This window comes from Anopheles cruzii, chromosome 2 (assembly GCF_943734635.1).
Source record: "Anopheles cruzii chromosome 2, idAnoCruzAS_RS32_06, whole genome shotgun sequence".
In the NCBI taxonomy this organism is placed as follows: Eukaryota; Metazoa; Arthropoda; class Insecta; order Diptera; family Culicidae; genus Anopheles; species Anopheles cruzii.
This window is the reverse complement of record NC_069144.1, coordinates 32,889,496-32,905,151: the sequence shown is the minus strand read 5'-3', so window position 1 is coordinate 32,905,151 and position 15,656 is coordinate 32,889,496. Positions and strand designations below refer to the sequence as shown.

Below are 15,656 nucleotides of genomic sequence, written 5' to 3'. Positions count from 1 at the left end.
CAAGCAACAAAAAAGTTTCTCTTGGAAATCCACTTACATGCATCGAATACGTACATGCAGGAACGCACTAATAACATGATTAAATCGAGAGCAGGCAGCCAGCCAGCGAGGGGCAGCTTGCTTGGATCGACTCGTCAACCGCATGTCAAATGTCAGAATCAGTCATAGTGGACATAATCGCCGACCGATCACTCCTCACCGCGTGGCAGGGCCTTCTTTATCAGGTATATTTATCGTTTCGCACAGCACAGACAGGAACTGAGTGCAGTGGAAAGAAAAAAACTACCGGTTTGAACATAAAGCACTCGGAAGGGCTTCTCGGAACAGGCAGCGGCCCAGCAGCAGCGCTTTCAAACACTGGCCACAAGAAACACGACGATGGTGAGCGGTGAGTAAACAAATGCATACACGGCCTATCAATATTGACTCTATAAATCACGTAGGTATATAAAGTGAACCAATTTACTGCAAATACAAATACCGCCTTCTCGTGATCGTGATTTCTCAACGGCCGCGTATCCGTGCGAGTGCGAGGGACTGTGAGTATGGTTGAGTACATATGCAAACATAAACTAAATAAGTTGCAATTGGATCGTACGAAACACAACTACCCCCGATTTTCTTATCAGGATCGACCCACTATCAAGCGACCACTCGACGACGCATTCTGGTACCGTGTTCGCTGCACAGCGCATTGATAACACGCTCCAGTGCGTGAAATCCACAGAGTGTGGTTCAAAATCCTAGCACCAGTGAAAACATCATTCCACCACGATCGGAACAGGCTCCACAATGAAAATATCATGCGTGCTTTTGTTGGATTTGGCCAAGACAAAACCTTTGCTATTGGATTTAGTTCATTATTGCAATACATGTTGAAGCATTGGTCCAAGCATTTCAGGGATTGTAATATTGGCCAACATACCACCGGTAAACGGAGTGTAAAATGGTTGCGTCCCTCGCGGGAGGTGACTTTCTTAGTTAGATGTCATCATCATCATCGAGCAAAGGTTGAAGGAGCGACGACGAGGACAAAATCATGACACGGTCGAAGCACTTATCAATCAGACGGTTGTACGTGCGCGAATGACTGTCGCCGACGACCGTGTCGGCCGTATTTACCCAGCTTAATGTCTGTTTTTGCTTTGATTGTGGTTTCGCCTGGTCTGGAGTTTGGACTGAGCGGCAGAACAAATATTTATTTATATATTTATTGAAGCTTGAAATCATGTCCATGGGCAAAACAGTGTAACTTTAATGTGTTTATAGAGGTGCAAGAGTATAAGAACATTGAAAACATGCTTACATGCCCACTATAAATCATATCCTGCAAAGTAACCGTGCATTTTCCATCTGCCATAACCTGTTTCTCGAGTAACATGTGTTCATGGTCTACAGTTCTTCTTTCTGTGTATACATATTTTCCTTTTTTGCTATTTCTTTCACTGTACAGATCGAGTTCCAGCAAAAATGTGATTTGCTTTATTATTTTTGTTTAATCTATAACTTAAAAGATGGATAGTTGGACGGCAAAAACTTGTACATTTCGTGTACTTGTATTATTAAATCTAAAATTTTTGGAGGCACAGGAATAATGAGAATCTAATACGAAATTCACATAGAAATTTAATTAAAAGTGATGTTTTGTAGAAGGAGTAAGGAAGATATTGTGGGTTGATTTTGGAATAAAATAACAAAATGTTTGAACTGATGTAAGTTCTCACTGTTTTTATAAATTTTGTATTCCGATAATTTCTATGTAAAATGTTAAACCCTTCAACTGTTGTACAACCCAATTAATTTTTCTTTGAAAAGTAAAACAGTAAAGAGTGTGAAAGAAATTATGAATTTGCCATACATACTAAAATTTGTGTTGAACCATTTGAATGGAAGTTCGACACCGTACGTATGACGTGTAAGTACGATAGATATGGTATCGCCTCCCACTCCCACACCGATCTGCTGAACAACCAATATTCCGGAAGCTCAAGTGTTGCAGATACATCAAAAACCTAACTACCGCCTGCTTTCCGTGTTCCTGACAGCAACCTCACAATGTGTCGTTCAATAATCATACAAGACGCTTGAGCACTCGTGTCGTTTCTTCAAACGTTATCGCTCGATGAAGGCCCATCCATCATTCGGAACCCATCTTCTGAACATGTTCTTTTCACCTATTTGACAATTATCTAACACCTTGGAAGAAGTATTCATTTCTACTGATACCCCCCAACGGTGCAAGCGCTCTTGGCCCACGAAGGGGTATATGTAAGCAAGAAAGCGCCAATGCTTGTTGACTTATTCCGCGGTTGCCGCGCAGTAAGAGTGTGCTGCTTGCTTCCTACAACGTACGGCATGCTTTTTTCATGTCAATGTCTGATGTCACTCGTGTCCGGCGTAAGTGGATGGATTGATAAGCAGAAAAGTTGTTTCTTCACCGAAGCGACATTTGGAAAAAAGAACTATTTTATGGAGTTGTTTTTTCTTAAATTGTTGGATTCAACATGGCCATAACTCACCGATCACATAGAGACAAATGTATCTAATCATGTACCTAATGGATCTAATATTCGACGATTTCAGTGTTCGTGATCAACAATGAGAAAGTCAGAACAGTGGATGTTGAATTGAAATTAATAGCACCCAGTTCAAACCACCTTCGTTCTTAATTGGGAAATCCAAATCCAATTACAAAACGGTCATCGAAATCAATCCACACTCACGGCTTATTCCGAATGTTTGATCCATGATCCTGCCGAGCAAAGGAAGTTTACTCGCTACACCACTCACGCCCAACGAACCGCTGCCGGGAGCGGTGACAGTTTAAGACAATGGAACTTATCTCAAAACCAGCAGATACAGCAACGGGGTAAAGCGAACCAACGGAAACATCACGGTGTATAGTGTTTCACAAAAAGACACCGACTTTCATAGAGCGCACGGTAAAATATACACGTTGCAGGCCCCAAATGGGAGTAAGAAAAGCCCATGTTGTGCCGTTGGCTTTTGTTTTATTAGGTTTTATTCGTCATTTATATCTTCTCTCTTTCTTTCTCTCTTTCATCCGATATTTCTCGGTTTCTCTTTCCATCTTTTTAATTTTCTCGCGTTGTCTTTCTTTCGCATATATGAATATACTTTTTCTTTGTGTTCCGTCGATATTTTTCCCTGCTGGCTTAAGCATACGTGGAGACATCAATCGACGAACCGATCGTAACGGCGGTGAACGGTAACTCAACACACAGCTTCGACAAGACAAGGACGCAGTATAGCAGCGAAACAGATTGGACATTGGTATGGTCATTTTCAATAAAATTCTTGCTCCTCCAGTGCTTGTTTATTCAAACTAGGCTCTCGCTGGTTGATAATCGCCTCGATTGAAGTGAGATAGAGATCGTAGTGAAGAAAGCCGCGCTGAACATGAGACGGGAGTAGCGAGAATCGTCACCGGTGATCGGTAAGCTGGGAGAACGAAACTTCCAGGTGGAGATCAAAACACTTTTGCCGGCAGCGGCGGAGATGTTGGATGAAAATTGACACTAAAATAACGACAACGCTGAGGACAAGGCACGACGACAAGGTGAGATAGACAAATCCTCGATCAAACGAGTAGCGTAGGCCAGCAGTGGGCAGCAGTATCCTAAACAATCTCGAAATCTTGACCCGACCAGTGACGAAGAATCAAGAAAACAACGAAGAAGTTAACGGGGCAATGGCAGCTATAATTCTGTCTTTGGGGACGGATCAGATCAGGCTTGCAGAACGGCGAATACTTTAGGTGTGGAGGGTTTCAAAAATTTGCACGCCATGCAACTACAGTAAAACTGAGAGGAAACGAACGAACACTTGAAAAGTGCATTATCTGTCGGTAAGGATACAGCATCAAAAATCAATTTCAACAAGAACATAGCACAGATCTACATGTAGAAATCTTTTATATTTCTTATATTTTATTTTTGTGATCGGGAAGACTAGTATTATGCTTCTGAATGAGTTGACTGTTAAAGATGAACTAACTGGAGTAATCTCCGATTGTGCGGAGAAAACCTTGTCAATGAAAACTTGACGATTTTTTGTAAACACTACTCGACTGCTCGAATTCGTATTATGACGAGGTCGCTACATACATATTAAATTATTAATGTTTAGTCTCCCTTATTGTCACCAATAATACCAGCTTGTGGTTTCGTGATGATGTTGGTTTTCGATATTGTGATGAAAAGAAAAAGAGAAGTTTAAAACCGATCAGATAAATCAACACTAATAGTGCAATTTGAAGATACGTTAAGTGAATTTGTAGCAAAAATAATTCCACGCTAACAGGACTCAGCAGCATTGTTCGTGAAATTGGTTTATTCTCTGCCGTTCGGTTTTGCTTCGCCGCGCGCAGGGACAGCTAAAGTGTTTTTAAATAGTAGTATTGATCAAACAAGTGCCTACATCAAGCGGACATCATGCTCGTTCCCGTATATTATTCTCCAGATGGCGCCACATAGCATGCTCCTGGGTTTCTTCTTTAATGCACCGACGGACGTTATTCACTATCCGGAAAACACGGAGCCGCACAGCGCAGAACTCAAGTGTCCTAGCGACCGTAAACGGTGCACACCATTCCATAATCGAATATGTGTGATTTTTACGATCCGTCCAATCGCGTAACGCCATTATGCCATCCTTCGCGGGCGCAACGAAGGTAAATTTGTATAAAAAAGCAGAAACATCGACGGACGACGGACGACGACGTGAATACGTGAATGATGGCATGATGAGCGAGGGACACGAACTTACCATCTGGGTAAATATTTTTATTTGCACAACATTTTCAGTGATTTCCAGTCACTGTTGTCGGATTGATTTTCGGACCAGGACCAACATTCGTCCGTGTAGTCTTTTTATTGTGTGCAACGCACTGAAACGCCATTGCCCCTCTTGAACGTCGTCATCGCTCACAGCGTGCGACAAATAAACTTTTTCACATTAAAACACGAGCCACACGCACACACCTTGGTTCGCGTACGATTGCGTGATATTTTCGCCCGGCTGAAGCTTAAAGTTTCGTTTCGGGAACTACGGGTGCCGCCGCCACCGGCGAGCCCGTTTACGATCCCCGATCTGCTTTCTTCGATTTTCTACAAATAGGTTGAGACGGATTTTCACGCCTTTTCCTAATGCCATCGCTACACGCCAGCCGCCGGTTGTTGTTACGCATGTCTGCGCGTTACATGCAATAAAGCAAAAAATGTTTAGCCAAAATAAATTATCCATTTATATCCAGGTAACACCAGGGGACTTTTATTGGCAGTCGGCACAGTCCACAAACTTGTGCGTTGCTATCGAGCCTTCCCGTGAGGTTTCGCCTATAACGTATAACTGTGGCGTAAGACTTCAGTTAGCAAACGTGTAGCGAACGTGTCACATCCGAAAGACTAGATTCAGTATTAATTGCATCCAAATGCAAACATGCAACAACCGCGGTACGCTCTTTTATTCCTTTGGCAATGTCCTATTTTTGGAGGTTTCTCTGCGAATCGTGAGAAGTGAAGTGCATGTTAACTTAACGTGTGGCGCACAGTCTGAAGCTACCGTTCCTGGCTGACGGTAACACATTGGAAGGTAACACAGGAGGGCAGGACTTAAAAAGGCAATCGGTATTTTAAGCCTTCCCTTGTTGCTAATGGTAATGTTACTGCCAGTCGCCCTGGCCCACTAATATTCACAACCATTTCAACTGACATCGGCGGTATTGTCTGCCAGTTTTTTCTTTGTTGCACCAGCACCCTGCTTAATGTTCAGCCATGCTCGTGTGTGTTTTTTAAATTTTGTCGGAACCGTGAAATAATATTATAATCGGATTAGCCTTTACATTGATGTTTACTACTAGTTTTGTTATGTGGCGTTGTCGTTGGCCTCCGGCGGCCCAGTAAATCCTCCTCGTTGAGTTTCGTAGTGTTAGTCAACAGTACGAAAAGGAGCGCTGTATACCCTTTCTTTCTGGCTAGAGCTTACACAGAAGGGTTGTCTATGTGTGTGGCGGCTTCAACAGACAGCTAGCTCCTTTATTTGGCCATGTTTGTTATTTGAAGTTACAAAACAGAAAGATAACAGAGAATCATATAATCCCGTGAAAATCGGAGTGAGCAAGACTCGGGGAAACAGGCCGGTTGCAAAGTTAATGCATGAACTACGAGGCGGAAATTTATGGCTAATTGCCCATATTTTAACGCTTAAGTTCTTTGTGGCCTCTCGCGACTGTTGGGACTGAGTTAGGGCAAACGACGAAAATGAAAAGCCTTTGCAGAGGTTTAATATTCTAGACCCTAAACGAGGTCAAAAATCGTCATCCAACAGGCTCGCTTTGGTACAATTGCAACGCTATCAAAAACTGATGCTGAAGAAAGCAACAATTTCAATTAAAACAAACTGATCTTATTATTGACTCCCCGATCACGATGCTGAGGAAGACAACCGTTGAACACAATTTCGGATACATGTGTTCACTTCGGATGCGCGGAGGACGAGTGAAATTGCCAGCATGCAAAGCTTGTTGCCCTCGCTGTATGGGGTCTATGTGAAAGAATGTGTGGAACAGCTGTATGAAATCTATAGCCAAAGAGAGCAAGCAAGATAAAAACACAGCGAGAGTATAATAAAAAAGAGAGCACGGAATCTAAAGAAAATATCAACCATAGTGCCACGGAGCTCAACGTAAAGGGCAGCCATTAAATATAATGATCAATACGTCTATCTCTTTTAGTTGTCAGCCTTTAATAGGAGGTTCTCATCAGCAATTTATTAATTTGCTTTCGTTTGACCAATCCCGCAAGTAGCTCAGTAAAACGCTCAACGGCTCATATTCGCTTTGTTAAGTGATGTTGAACTAATGTGACGTCGTGCCGGCATCATCAGAGTCTGGGTCTAGCTATCACTCCTCCACTACAAACCACGAACCAGCATTGAATTGATGAAAAATGAATATAATGCCGGCAACAAGATGGCCGATAGTCAACGATGGCTTCCCTATTGTGGATAGCTTATGATTCTCGTTCGATAAATTACTTTAGATGGTCAAATAATTAAACTTCAGTACTGTGTCCAGCAATTCGGCCACGATCAAATGATTGTAAAAAGATAGGCTTGTGTTATGGACTGATAGCATTAAAATAAATGATATTATTAAGTATTACTCTTGATAGTATTACTTTTGAAGTTACTTTACTTATACAACTCAAAGCTGCACACGTGGTATTACTCAAAGAACTAGAAACCGGCAACTTCAAGCATCCAGGCGTTGACAGTGTGTGTGTTCGATTTGTCACCTTTCCAGAACCAACCAGATCCTGTTAGAATTTGGGACAGATGCCCATTGCAAAATCACCGGAAAATATGAAAAGCACTTCAGACGGTTGTCAAACGCTTGTCATCTCCGAATATGATTCGTTCACCGTTCTTCGCCATATGCCATGTTCGATGCTTTCATGCTCACTTGGCTCTGGTTTGTCAGCATACAACCTAAATCTATTTACAGTTTTGTTAATTGGAATGTTTGAGACTTATCCGACATCCCTTAGAAGGCAACCTTTCATTCTGTTTCCTATTACATTCATCCGTACCATACAATCCATGGATCGACAAGGTGTCTGCTGAGTACTGCTGTTATTTTTCAACAGCTTGAAGTGTGGAATATAGTTGAGAAACTTCGGCCTTTGGGCCTTTTGATTGAAAGTCAATTTTTGAACGAAACAAATCGGCCGGAACCGGTCTCAAAGCTGGCATGAGTAAACCTGTGATCAACACTGCTTATTTACACTGCCCAAAAGCAGGCCCAAGGTACAAGGCAAAGCCTGTCCAAAATGTCCTAACTGTGAAATTGAACACCCTGCTTACCGGACTGGAACTGCTACAGCACCAATCTGCTTAGCGTGAAAATACCGGTGTGGCGGGCGGAAGTATTGGAAGGAACAACACAAAAAGGAACGGAATCGAGCAAACCCGCAAACCTCGAAACACACGCTACGAATTTCGTGCCATACCAAACAAACCAATTATCGCGCAGAACACGCTGAACCGACAGCTTATTGAACACTAAATTAATTTTTCTTTGTCTTTCAAAATCAACCAACAGTTTATTCGTAGAGGGAAGCACGGAAGCGAAAAAACTAAAATAATACTAACGAAAACCAAATAGAAAACAATGAGTTTTCCTAGGCAAAACACAGTCCGGTATTCACGCTAGAAATGGCCAACTTGCTTGCTGTCAAGCACTGTCATGGACTTTTGTAGGAACAAATACACTGAGAAAAGAAGAAAATGGACAGAAAATCATACGCCAAATAGTAGAATTGTGGATTGAAATGAAAGTAAAATAAACCCATAGTTTTAATAGTTTAACTTTAGCTACACATCACAACCGACCGATAGTTGTGGCGAAGACAAACAATTTCGGTTATTTTATTCAATTCGATAGTAAGGCATTCAGTTTGAACAATTCTTATTTGTTTCTAGGACAATTCTCGAGAGAGATATATTATATGTATGTAATACTTTTTTTACGTGCGAGCTTTTATTTAATTATAATGCTATTTGCCGTAACGAGATGCAGCTCGGTTATGTTTGTAGTTCGATTTGCAAGTGTTCGTTTCACACGCCGTTAGGCATGACATGTATGCATGTAGGCACATTGTTTTACTGTTGACTCTCACACACCATACATCTGTGGTCTAGGTTTGCCTGGACATGGACGTGACTTATTTGATGCCGTTTAAAGGTTTCTTCATGCTTATCGATTCTTCAGTTTGCGCAATCACGTGTATTTCATTGCATTGCACCCCTTTTTCACTAAATATACAACAATTTACTTTGATGAACTTTTTAAGTAAGTTTCTGATACTCAGTGAATGCCGCATTATAGTGGTCTAAAACATGAAGCTGCTTGAAAACTAGAAATACACAAAACCTTCCGCCGAAAGAAGCCATACATTTCAGACGTCAAGAAGGTTACTGGTGAGAAACTATTCACTTAATGGTATTTTCATGTTCAACACCTTATCAGATCGTTGCTTGAAAATGGTGTATTTGTCATCCGTTGCATAACGCTGCTGTCTTTTAACTCGCTGCTTCGGCTTGTGTTTTGTTCCGCGTTTCGCCCATTACAAAATTACACTTCGTATTCAAATGCAGGATTTGCCGTCCCAGAAACCAGTAAACTTGATTTGGTAGAGTGGAACCATTTTAGTTATTTGAGAGTGAATTTCCCCCATCCGACTATATTTTCGCATCTGGTAAAATAAGATATTGATTGACAGAATACTAAATACTGGTGTACTGTACAAGACCCGCTGTATAATGCAGCAACGTATAAAAATCCATCTATGTATCTATGATTTCTGTATTTTAAGCTATATTTGGTGTGCGACAACTGATGCGTGTAGCGTTGAGGGCAGTTTACCCTCGATCCAAGCGCCAGTCTTTCGTATTGGTTTAATTTCGTGAAAATAGTGCTTCCTGCTCAACCCGTCACTTCGCGTATATTCCTTCTCTTTCGACCACCATTCCTAGAACGAGACCCCTAGGTGAGTGAACCAAGGGTTCTGGCCAAACCGTAGGGACCCTTAACTAAATATTATGCGCCCGTGTGTAGATGGTTAGCCATTTTTTAACTCCAAGCCACATTAATAAAACGTAAAATACCTTTGTTTACAACCATTCACCCCGCGCCTAACAGCTTCAAGGCAGCTGCATTCAATGAATACATTTGGCCGTCATGTCAGCTGGAAAGATACTTTTTACGGCAGCCATTTTGTGCTGAGGCTAGATTTTAGTTTCATGCTTTGAATTTCCATGTAATGCCGTCGCGAAGATGCGCGGGTTTTGAAACCATTAACAGAAAATAAATTCAGGGACGCTACGAATGTCATTCCAACTGTTTTATATGTGGTCATTTTCCGTCACAATATTAGATATTTACTTTGTTCGACATAAGTAATATGTGTTGTGTCCAAAAACCTAACACCACATCTTTTAAATTTGTTCCTTTATTTACTTACTAATTACTGAAGGTATTAAAGGCTGTTGTAAATCAATAATACTGATCTACAGGATTTCGCATTTTTTAAGTACTTTGAGTACTACATAAACGCGTTTTCAGACGTTCTTCGATGTCTAGTTTAATACAACACACATATAACTTCTGTGGTCCGATACCGAACGTTGCAAGGAAACCATAACGCCAACCTTCCAGTCGCCAGCCATTCGTGCAAACTTCTCATTACATCCATTTGCAAAGGGTAAGTGAGAGACGAGAAACACGAGCTGTGCGATGACCAGTAAGCAACTTGGTAGGTCCAAAACTTTTATCTCACTTCCTCTCTGTCATTCTCTCGCTTTACTCCTTTTCACTCTCTTACCGCATAATGTTTTCCGTAGAAGCGTATTCATTACACTTTACCATGTCCATGCTAGTTGGATTGTGCGGATTAGTTTGCAATTGTAAAACAATACCTTTGCGATTATAGTAGCAGTCAGACGAACCTGACTCCATGAGCACACAACATGACATGACTACAATTCGCACAATAACATCAAACAATTAAAGCATGACAAACTCGAGAACGACCGGGGATAATTGTCGTCATACACTTGTTCAACCGTCTTATACACGAAACCATGCGTAACGCATCCAAACCTTCAAAAAGGAACCCACCGGTGGCCACACATTCTGTAATAACATTAATAACTTAGCCACACGCTATTTCAAATAATTATAATTATTTATTTTACCAATTATATTGTTTTGCGAATTAGTTTTGCAAGAGAACCGTATGACTCGGATGCCATATGGTTTCGATCTTTGCTACAGAGGCCAAATTATGCATTTCAAAACTTGATTTATGCATTACAAGTTCATAAATTAGCGGTGAAACAGGCTACCACAGTTTTACTGCTCTGAGAGGGTAGTAGACTTACTTTTTTCCTTCAGAAAAGCAGTAATAACATCAAGAATACATCTAGAAAAGCTGCGGTTGAAATGAAACGATCGATAAAATTAATACCTTCATCGGGTTAACATTCGCCTCCGGTCGATAAACGTGGAACGTTATAGCTCGTAGGATGTTGATGACGGAACCGACGAGATGATCATGACCGTGATCATCACCAAAGCCATTCTAAAATGGATGCTCAGCTCAGGGGCTCAGGGTGTGGTTAGCAATCAAAGTAAGCCTTTACGATGGTCGATCGGGGTTTTCGATCAGACGCGCGTCTAGCGTCACATTGTCATCAAGCATGTTGATACCAGCGGGCATAAGGAAACAACCACAAATGTCTTCATAAAAAATGTCAAATTATAATTTTTCAACTGTCGTTTGCTTGCTTGTGCGGCCACATAATATGGCTCTCGAACATATTGATCGTATCTGTTTCTTTTACTTTGAAGCTGTGGCCAATAAAAAATGGGTGGAAAGACAGATGAATGTCACTCTAGAAATGTTTAGCAAACTTTTCAGTAATTGTAACAAAGATAACAAATTTAAAATATGTAATAGGATAATTTGTTTTCAAGAACCATCAAACTTACAGCAAATTATAGAAAAAATGTAACAAACTATTGCAAGTGCATGTCTTCTGTGCTTAAGTTTTGTGTCTGTCCGTTCTACGTGCACGAACAGAACGAACACAGCAAAGAATGAGCTCACTTCAACAATGTGTAGCTGTGTGTGCAGGGATGCGAGGATTTCTTTATTTTGTCATTTGACACTAACAACAGAAAAAGATTAATGGAAACAAGCGAGGGCCGAAGACCACCGGGGAATGAGATGATGCCGAGTTCGTTTCTTCCCGTATCTCCCTTGGGAGTCATTTTTACGGCCCGTCACCTCTCGCTTCCAAATGGAGAACAGAGCAAGAAAATCATCTCAAAAGAGGCGGACGGATGTACGGAATGTCACTCGGGGTCCGTTCTTTACCTGGGGTTTGGCAAACAATAGATCGCAGCGCAGATTTCCGATTCACAAATGTAGCTCGTGAAGTAGCCTCCTAATCATATTAAGCGCCAAGATGGTGCTAATAAACACATTAAACCGGAACGACGGGAAACAGATTCTCCATAAATAGACAATAAACGGAATCGATACACCAAACACACATATGCTACGGCACGCCACGTTCAGTATCTTGATGCTCAGTTTCCTTTGCCCTGCCGGACCGAATCTTGTGGCACTCACAAGTCAACATCTGGAATCGCCATCGACGCCGATCCGATTCAAGATAGCAGTTATGCGAAGTGCGAAGAAAATTCTTTGAGGGGTGCACAGCCAGCCAACCTGGTTCGTAAAGGAAACCAACGGTGACGACGATAATCATAATAATAATGTTGATGATGATGATGACGCCAGTGACAACAGCCTGGCCAGCCTCTCTCCAGGGATAAGCCAAGAGAGGTCAAATATGATTTTGATACCGCCCCTGCGATGATAGTGTACGGATGAAATATTGTGTTCCTTGGCGCGAGGCTTACCCGTTAGATGAAATATGGATGGGATGGGATGACCAATAGAAACTCGCACACTCCTGGCATGGACGTACGGAAATGGTGTTTCCGATGGCTATACGATGGCGGGGGTAACTACAGTCCGAATGCAATAAACCGTTTTTTTATTCCGGAGACGTTTAATAGCTCCAACCCAAGAGTCTGTGATTTTCCAGGATTGATTTAGTTTTCAGTTCAGTTTCGAACCTCTCAAGTGCTCGGTGCTTATCTCTTGACGCTGTTGCGAAATAGCTGCAGAGCGTTTGCGAGGCAAAGGAACAAATGGTAAGTTTGACTCCATTAAACTTGATATTCTTTTAATGTTGCAAATATGAGAAAAGCTTACGGCCAGATACGTATACTTTACCGTTTCCTTGGCCCTTTGTTTGTTCATCACTGTACTTATCTTTCGCGACATGTTGCATCGAGTGTAACGGAAAATGTAGCATACTTTTTGCATCATCAGTGTAATCATTATATATGGTGCTTCTCTCTCTATGTGGCATACATAATGCCTTTGCCAAAGCATAATAAATGGTCGTTCCGTGTAACGGTATTCCGCAAGGATTTAAGCTAGCTGTCGAAGGCAAACTTTCAGTATCTTATTCTGGTGTTGTAATACTTGGAACAAAAATATAGGGAGCGATAGCTTCACATTAGTGAAGGTCAAACCGACCTTTTCCTACGTCGATTTCGATGAAGTGTGACATTAGTTTTCACGCTGGCCTGTTTCGTATTACTTTTGGCTTTGTTTTTTTTTTATGGACAACTCCTACACATCGCTCGAGTGGCCGGCACCACAAGCATCGTTTGTCTCGTCCGCTAGAACGCTAGTCCTTTTTTCTGTGTCGCAGACTGTGCGGCTTTGGTAAGCTGTGTTTGATGACGACTTTAGCCAAGGATCGACACCGTAGGTCAATGGGATTGGAAACACTATACGCTGGCAGTCATTTATTAAAACTCTCCCGGTAAAGCTGTTCGACCGACCGTTAAACGCGCAGAATATTGGGAAATGCCATGTTCCATGGGCCGCCAAGGGGCGGTGGTGTGCATCATCATCCCCCGGGGGTGTTATTCATCAATATTTATTAAGAAACCGATTTCCTACGCTTCCGCCAGCACCAAGCCAGATCGCAAATAGGATAAACATCCTTCCTCTTTGGAAACAAAATATAGCCGCGGCCGACAAGCGACCTCATTTGGCACCGTGTGTCGATTTGAACCTTTCATTCGGTCGCACTCAACCCCTCGGGCAGACGGCATTTTGGTGTGACTGTGTTTACTTAGGCAATGATGTGTGTTATTTCCTATGGGTTATAATCCTGAACTAACTTACAGTGGTTCCTTTTTCCATCCTATTTATCCGACATTCTCACGTATTCGTTTCGTTCTCGTCCACGTTATGCCACGAGTGTCCGCTGTCTTGTGCACTTATTGCACACTGCTGACACTTCCACCGGATCCTAGAACGCCGGACGACCGATTTGGCCTGTCAAAAGGATAGATAGTTTTGTGGTTTTTCGCATTCTGTTGGTTTTACCTTCCAATTGTTCCCTGGAACCATCTTTCCTAGGACAACAAATCAGCCTGTTGGCCGGCCAGCACTTGGTCTTGGTGCCTTAACCTTTTTTTTTCCCCATTCATGCTAACGGTTCGGGAGGGAAGTGAAAACACGGCTCTAGTTTTGTGATAGGCTCTAATGTGATTATAATTCATTTCCCTGGAAACTGTCACAACAAAACTTTTTATTTATGATCCGGTGGTTACGGTAGTGTTCCCTTAACGCCCTGGGTCACTAAATGCTCATTTTTCGGGCCAACGCGAGACCTAATGCACCGCCACCGTCAAGTCGCCACGTATGAATCGCTCGATCCCTATAACTTCGAATCGTGTCTTTCTATAAATATTAATACTTCCGGTGTGCAGAACAGCAGTGTTCCCTGGGTCCGCTGGGTCCGTCCGTAAATCGATTACGGTTCCGTTCGGGTTCCTTCGCGGACACCTAGGTGGATTATTTGCAGTGCCTCCTGCGGGACCGGTCCCTGCGTGTGGGAGCCTACGTGAACTCCGCTTTGACACGATCACCCTCGATCGAAGGGTTTCGTTCCGTGCAGCCGGCGGCGTGCCTGAATAAATGAAATGTGTGCGGTCGGAATCGGAATTGCAAAAAAGGTGCAACGAATGCATCCGGCGTGCGGGGTAGACATAATAAAAATGACAACGACCAAGGACAAAAGCCCCGCCAAACATTAAAACCGAAAATGACCGAACGTTGACTGGCGTTCTGTTCCTACCCCAAAAAAAAAAGGAACACAACATTAGTGTGTTTTTTGTAGTTCGCGTCGTTTGGTCGTCGTCTCGAATAACACGACCAGACGACACAGTGGTCGAAAATTGCCGACACAGGAAGGAACAAGCTCGGCCGTGTTCTTACCACGCAAGTGTCGTCGTCGTCGGAAATCACCGCATTGGCTTTTGCAAAGCTAACACACATAGGTCAAAATGTTACGAACGACTCACTAGAATGCAAATCGCTCACTCGGTGCCCGAAACACACCCCGTCAATGGCACATCGAAAGGCCACAAAACTGTGAGCAAAGAAGCTAAGCTGTCCCAAGGCGTAATTGCGTAATAAATTTGACAGCAACCTGTAGAAATCTTGTATAATTTCTTATTTTTTATTTTTGTGATCGGGAAGACTTGTATTATGCTTCTGAATGAGTTGAGTGTTAAAGATGAACTAACTGGAGTAATCTCCAATTGTGCGGAGAAAACCTTTTTTCAATGAAAACTTGATGATTTTTTTAAAACACTACTCGACTGCTCGAATTCGTATCATGACGAGGTCGCTACATTACGCCCCTTCTAGCCGAATCGCCAGGCTAGAGGAATCGTTTGGGGAACCTCACGTGACGTCCAGACCTGGTGATCTTCGGCGATACATCATCATTGTTTGATCTAGACGAATCACTTAGCGGCGTCGTAATTTCTCGTGGCGGTATGGTTTGCGACGTAGATGCTCTCATTGGAAGTGCGTTGGTGTTCTGATCATTTTCGTTCTCGGCTTGATAGCACGGCTTTAGACGGTCTACTGACACGTTGACCGTTTTCCCGTTAACCTCCAGCGAGTAGT

The 15,656-nt window shown here is 42.4% G+C and overlaps 1 protein-coding gene across 1 annotated transcript in view; it reads right to left on the bottom strand.

Moving 5' to 3' along the window:
• LOC128275691 (homeobox protein caupolican) overlaps window positions 1–15,656 on the bottom strand; it is a 48,015-nt gene that overhangs the window by 19,448 nt on the left and 12,911 nt on the right. The gene's annotated exons all lie outside the window — the stretch shown is intronic.